The following is a 6,292-nucleotide window of genomic DNA, read 5'->3' as shown; positions in this document are numbered from 1 at the left end:
TTGTCGACTTGCTAGGGGTGTAGGTGGCTCTTGGTACTTCGTCAGGGCCATAGGTCGATGCTCCCGGAATTGTTGCCTTTTCAACCTCCTATGGGAGAATAAGTTTGTATTCTCGCCCGTATCTGTCAACAAAAACAATATCCTTTCCCATAGCAGTTTCATAAGAAAATAAGTAAAGAACCTTGTCTTCGCTTAATTCGTTTGGGTAGGGTTCCTTGCATCGAAAGTAAGAGACTATTCCCTCGCTTTCATGCTTGTAAATCCCTACATTCTCATTATAGGTTGGGACCCTGGTTGTTTTCTTATCATACATGAAAAGAGCTCCAGGTCGATCAATGTTAGGAGGCGGTTCTTGGGTTTCTGAAACCATTTTCCCTTTTGCCACATTATCCCCATATCTGTTGTAATCCTCAGGGTTACTCACTATCAGAGAGTGGTTCCCCTTTTCGTCTCGCAATCTGTCTCCATCATCATGGACTCGAATTATCTCTAGTCTCTGAGCCGGTATTTCTTCAATACAAATACACTGGCATCCCCGATAGTCAGAATAAACTAAGACTCCCCTCAAGTTAGTTACTTACAAGAAGATTATAGTGAACTTGGTTTCGTTTAAAGGATGTAGGGAGGTGCTCCCCCCTGGCATTGGTCCTTCACCGTTGAAACCTCCTGGCTGTTGACTCCCCATCATGAAGAAGGACTTTTCCAACGAAGTGTTAGTATCACTACCCTCTTCAATGATCGGTGCTAATGGGTCTAGTCTCGTCTGAGTTACACTCTCTTCGGTGGACGTGGTGCTTACTTGACTTTTGACACTTTTAGCTCCCGAACTAACAAAGGCTCCTGACCTTAAATACATAAGAATGAAAGTTGGGTTGCAAACTTAAAATCTTACTTGGACTCCTTCTTGTGCGGCTTTGTGATGATCTCCTTTTGGGATCTACACAAGGATGGTTAGTCTGTTCACAAGGGTTTTTCCCTGAATTACCAAAAATCTTTCAAATATGTACAACAACCACTTAGTGAGCCTTCTGGTGGTCCAATTTTAAATATGAAATGAGGGTTGGGATCTATATGGATATTTTGTCCTAGCAGTAAAGTCACAAATTGCAAAATATGTGTGAATCACTACTTTCTTAGTCTATCGCGATAGACTGACAATTTGCTCAACACAGGTCAATTCAAAATTGTGACTTCACCCTTGAGTTCTAATTACCCTCTATAGACTTTCCCTCAAGTTTTATGAAGTTTGGACACTTGGGTTGGCTTTTGGTCCCATTTTAGTATTTTAGTCAGAGCCTGATTCTCTATCTGGGCCTTAGATTGACTTTCAATGGTCTAAATGCCTTGAAATTTGGTGTGTGTGCTGTATAGGCTCTGATAAAGCTCTCCCTAGGGGAAATTTGGAAGATATGGTCCTTAGCAGCAGTTTCCTTAGTCTATCGCGATAGACTGGCAATTTTCTCCCTTTTTAGCATTTTTCTCAAGTTTTCTCCACAGCTGGTTCAACCTCTCCTTGTGTAGTGCATTGACAAATTTTGGCACTGTTTAGACATTTGGTCAAAGCCTTCTTGCCCTTGTCTCTGAATTCAGACTGTAAAACACCAGTTTGGAAGTTTTGTGGTCAAGATGGTGTTCAGTTTCACTCAATTTTTGTGAGTACCCTTGTATTGATGTGTTAAACCTGTGGTATAAAGTTTTTTTCCTTGTTGTTAGTTAATCACCACCTTCATCAGTCTATCGCGATAGATTAGACAGAGAGCAATGGGGATTTAATTTTTATCTGTTTTTGCATAGTTGTGTTCCCTGTGTCCATATAAGTCTATCCCCCAAGTTTTATGAAGTTTGGACTTATTTTGACCTTAGACTCAAGCACTTAACAAATTTCACTCTTCTATGGTAATTCACAACTCAAATGCACTTAAAGTGATGCAAATTTGATGACACTTCATCTTAAACTTGTGAATATCAGTCGTACCACCTGACACAGTCAGTTTACCCTAGGCCAATGGTTATATCTCTTCTTGGCCTCTTTAGGTTCACTTGGGGTTTTTTTATGACAATCACTTGTTTCTTTTTGTTGGTTTTGGTCACAATTTTTATGTTTTCTCAAGTGTTGGATCATAAATTTCAATGTCTACTTTTTTCACCCCCTTCAAGGGTATATGGTGTGGGTTTTGCTTTCAAGGCAAGAAAACAGCCTTATTGTTGCTTCTTTTTGTTTGTTTCTTGCGTTTTTACAGCGTTTTTCTACTCTATTTCTACACAAGTATAACAAGCACTCAAAACCAAAAACCATAACTCCACATTATCCTACTTAACTAAATCTAACTAGTCGCAGACCCTCGGCAAGACACAGGCTTCCTGGCTATCCACTAGACCTCAGGATACTCTATCCTGGATCTTGTTCTAAAAGTTTAAGCTCTCTCTAGTCAAAACTAAAGTAAGCTAACCATCACACAAGTGACGTAGATCTCCCTAATTAAGGTCTTGTGTCCCCGGCAGCGGTGCCAATGTTTTAGGGCTTAACTACTCACCTGTTCATACTCACAAGCACGACACAGACAACATACTTACCATCTGATGACACGACTAACCCGTAGGTGCACATAGGAAATCTCGTTAGCTTGTCAGGTTGAGACCAATCTTCACATACACACTTTTATGATGCATCAATCACTAACCCTGGTAGAATGCAACCCACTCTATCCCTAACCGCTCACAACACCGTTTACACTTCCAATGAACTCGGAATCGCATCAAACCTTGTAGGCACCATCCTCTCACTAGGATATACTTACCTATAAGTCTAATCTCACCAGATTTGAACCCTAGTTATCTCGAATACAGTCGCGATAGACTAACAGGTCATAATCCAGAAGTGGGTGAAACTTAAGTTCATGTGAATCTATGTGTAGCTAATCTCTTTCTCATTGCATAAAGCACTTGATTGTTGAAAACAGACACTGTTTGTGCTACTTACAAACAAAACAAGCTCGAGGAAGGATCGATCGCGAACAACTCGAAAATGTGAATGTGTGGCGTGGGCGCGTAGCTCTCGAAGAGACTACCGCGATGGTGTAGTCACGTCATGAATCCGGTGAAGGAGAAGCGCATAGCGAAGAGGATAAGACTCTCTCTCTCTCTCTCTCTCAGACTCGTACGACACATGATTAATATTCAAAAACAATGTTATTCCAAAATGGTTCTAAGGTGACTTTTATACTTTAGTCACCTTAGCTCAAAAATGTACATGGGATTCTCTTACTCATTATTACAAAGTGGGAACAAATCTGAGTACTGACTACGTGATTAATCTTTACATAACCAAGACGAATGGATCAAAATGATAAGATGTCTTTGACATAAAATGGGAATTTGATATGCTTTACAAGATGGCCTCATTACAATAATTGGACAAATGAGGCTCCAACAACTACCGGCCATCGGCCAATTGGCCAAAGGACCAACCATTTTTCGACCACTTTTCAACCGCTGTTCAGCCATAATATTCCGGCAAAAAAAATTGATTTTTAGTGAGTGCTTTTTTTCATGCATGATGGCTTCTCCTCATAAATGGGGCCTTACAAATGTGCGTTTTTTAAACAGAAAATTGCAAGGGGTAAATATGGCTCCATACATAATAAGCTAGTCTAGACGGGCCTATTGCTTAGAGGTATATAGTCCAAGATATGGCCAGTTGAAGAAAGAATTTTTTTGCAGATTCTCACCGGATTGGACAAGTCCAAGCCGATGGTGAGAGCTTGGGTGAGTTGATAGGTTTAAAGTGCTTCATTTTTGGAGCGAGTCCGTCTTTTCAGATCAAAGATCGGAGTCCAAAAATGGTTCAAGTTATGGACAATGGAAAATTTAACGGAGGCTAGTTCTGCTCCATTTTTGTCATCTGAGTAAGTGTGCCATCGATAGTTTTCTTAGGATTGCCAAGGTTTGCAGAGATTTTATAAAACACAAGTATGGCTGGCCGCCTTCGGCGGCCTCTCTGTCTCTCTCCCTCTTTCGCGTGCAAAGGGGCTTTTTTTGGTTTTGGACTTTAACCTTCAGGTCGCAGATTGTGACACGTGTAAAGGGCTCCCCCTTCCGCCATATTATGTTAGTAGATATGTAGCTAGCCGAAAGTGTCAGAGCGTCAATCGAAATCGTGAGCATAAAGATATGGCCATTTGAAGTTTGTGAATGGCAATGGTAGCGGGGAGTCTGGGTATATTTTCATTTTGGGGATTTTTATTCAAGGCTTGGGAGAGAGGGGGGGGCTACAAAGAAGGTGGTGCAATCACAATTCGGGATACAGATTTCCAGCAGGGCTTTACAGGTTGCTAATTGGATCACCAAGCACGGAGAAATGCTAGTTCCAAATAGGCACCAAAAAGTTTTCTTTCTTTGGGTTTGGTGGTATTTTTGGAGGGCCATGAGGGTGTAGCTCATTGGGGATTACTACATTGTCAAGAGGTCCAAGAGACGAGTGGAAAGGCAGCAAGCCTCTAGCTATTAGAGTTTGCATCTTGGCAGCAGATGAGAAACACACTTATTTGAACACTCAACCTCTAGCCATGGAAGCTCTACTCTCAAATAAGCACAAGATCAACACAAAGCACAATTCTCTTTCATCGAACTAGGTAGACTTGGACGTAATTGCACAAGTACAATGGTAAATTTCCAGGAAAAAAACCATGAAGTATTTCTTAAATTTTCCATCAATGCATAGCCATGGAAGCTTAAGGACTTCTAGACACACTTTAACACACCTTTTCAGGAGATAAAACCCTAATTAGGTCACCCATACACTCGAATACAGGGTAGGAACAATGTGGGACTACACTAGCACACCATAGAAACAACACGTGTATCCCTTCACAAAGAGGCTCAAATTTCTGATTTTCTTGTTTCAAAAGCGTCCAACACACTAAAAAGAGTGCCACCATCATTGATGTGGCATTTTGACCCATAATATGCTAATTTAGGCTATTTTTGACCAATTCATGGCTTTTTTTGCCATTTTTCACCCAAAAATGCATTTTTTCCTGTTAAAGCCCAAACGAGCCAAGAAAAATCCCTGAAATTGTATAAAATACCCTTTTGTCTCAACTACATGTTGAACCTCATTTTCCCACTTGGCAAACACTTTATATGTATCGTTTACGCCTGCGCACGAAACTTGCTATTTTTATACTAGATCGTTCACATAGAACTTTCTATGCGAGACGAGTGCTTGAACATGTTGCATTAGGTCCATAAAAAATTTCAAATCATATTAGGGATCTTTTACATTAGAAAAGAACTTATGGTATTAAGACCGAGGCCATCACTCTTTGTTAAGGTATGTGAACGACAGCAATTGTACCTACACATAGCACACTATGTATGTGATGACAATTAGTCCCATTGATTCGAAAGGCATAAAATGCAAGTTTTCAAGACATTTTCATGTTATATGCATGCCATAGCACAACCTTCACCCCCTATGAACCTACATATCCTCCGGTATGTGCCACTATAACAATATTGCAATATTAATATTCATGTTCAAGGATTGCATCTTCATTTTCCTCTTCATTTTTCAAAGTGCTAGTATCTTCCTCTTTCTCATTATTAGTCCTTAAGAGCTTTCAAAAAATCTTCTTAGTATTCACCATGTGCACCTCTATCTCCATTACTTGTGCTCAAAGTCGAGGAATGACTACAAGCTAAAAACTTGTCATCATGTCAAATGTAGGCACACCGTTTAACTCCATTTCTTTAACGTAGTTCCTCAAGTATTTAGAAAAACATTTACCATTAAACTGATCCATTTTTCTCACCATAGATAAAAGGGATTTGGTTGAAGAAAGTTCCCTCCTTTTCAGAAGCTTGCAGCTACTTCATAAACATAGCAAAGGCTTGAAACATTTGCATTGTGTTTGTATCAAATCACATCCCTTCATCTTCCATAGATTTAATGGCCTTTCTGAAGATTTAAGTTAAGATTCTGAACCCTCACCCCAATTGAATTCACTTTGGGTTCACCAAAAGTATCTCAAGAAGTTCATGAGAGAAGTGGGAAAGTGTCAGGCCTCTCATTGTGATAGTTTGCATCTTGGCGAATAAGAAACACACTTATTTGAAGAAAAAAAGCAAAGAGAAACACTAAAACTCTAGTCATGGAAGCTCAAATCTCAATAAGCACAAGATCAACACAAAACTCAATTCGTTTTCACCTAACTAGGTAGCCTTGGACCCATCTACACAAGTAGAGTGCCAATTTGCCAATCAAAAAAACCTTAGAGTATTCCTTTGATTT

The sequence above is a fragment of the Adiantum capillus-veneris genome, chromosome 8 (assembly GCF_014529385.1).
Source record: "Adiantum capillus-veneris isolate H3 chromosome 8, ASM1452938v2, whole genome shotgun sequence".
In the NCBI taxonomy this organism is placed as follows: domain Eukaryota; kingdom Viridiplantae; phylum Streptophyta; class Polypodiopsida; order Polypodiales; family Pteridaceae; genus Adiantum; species Adiantum capillus-veneris.
Note: the sequence above shows the minus strand (reverse complement) of the source record.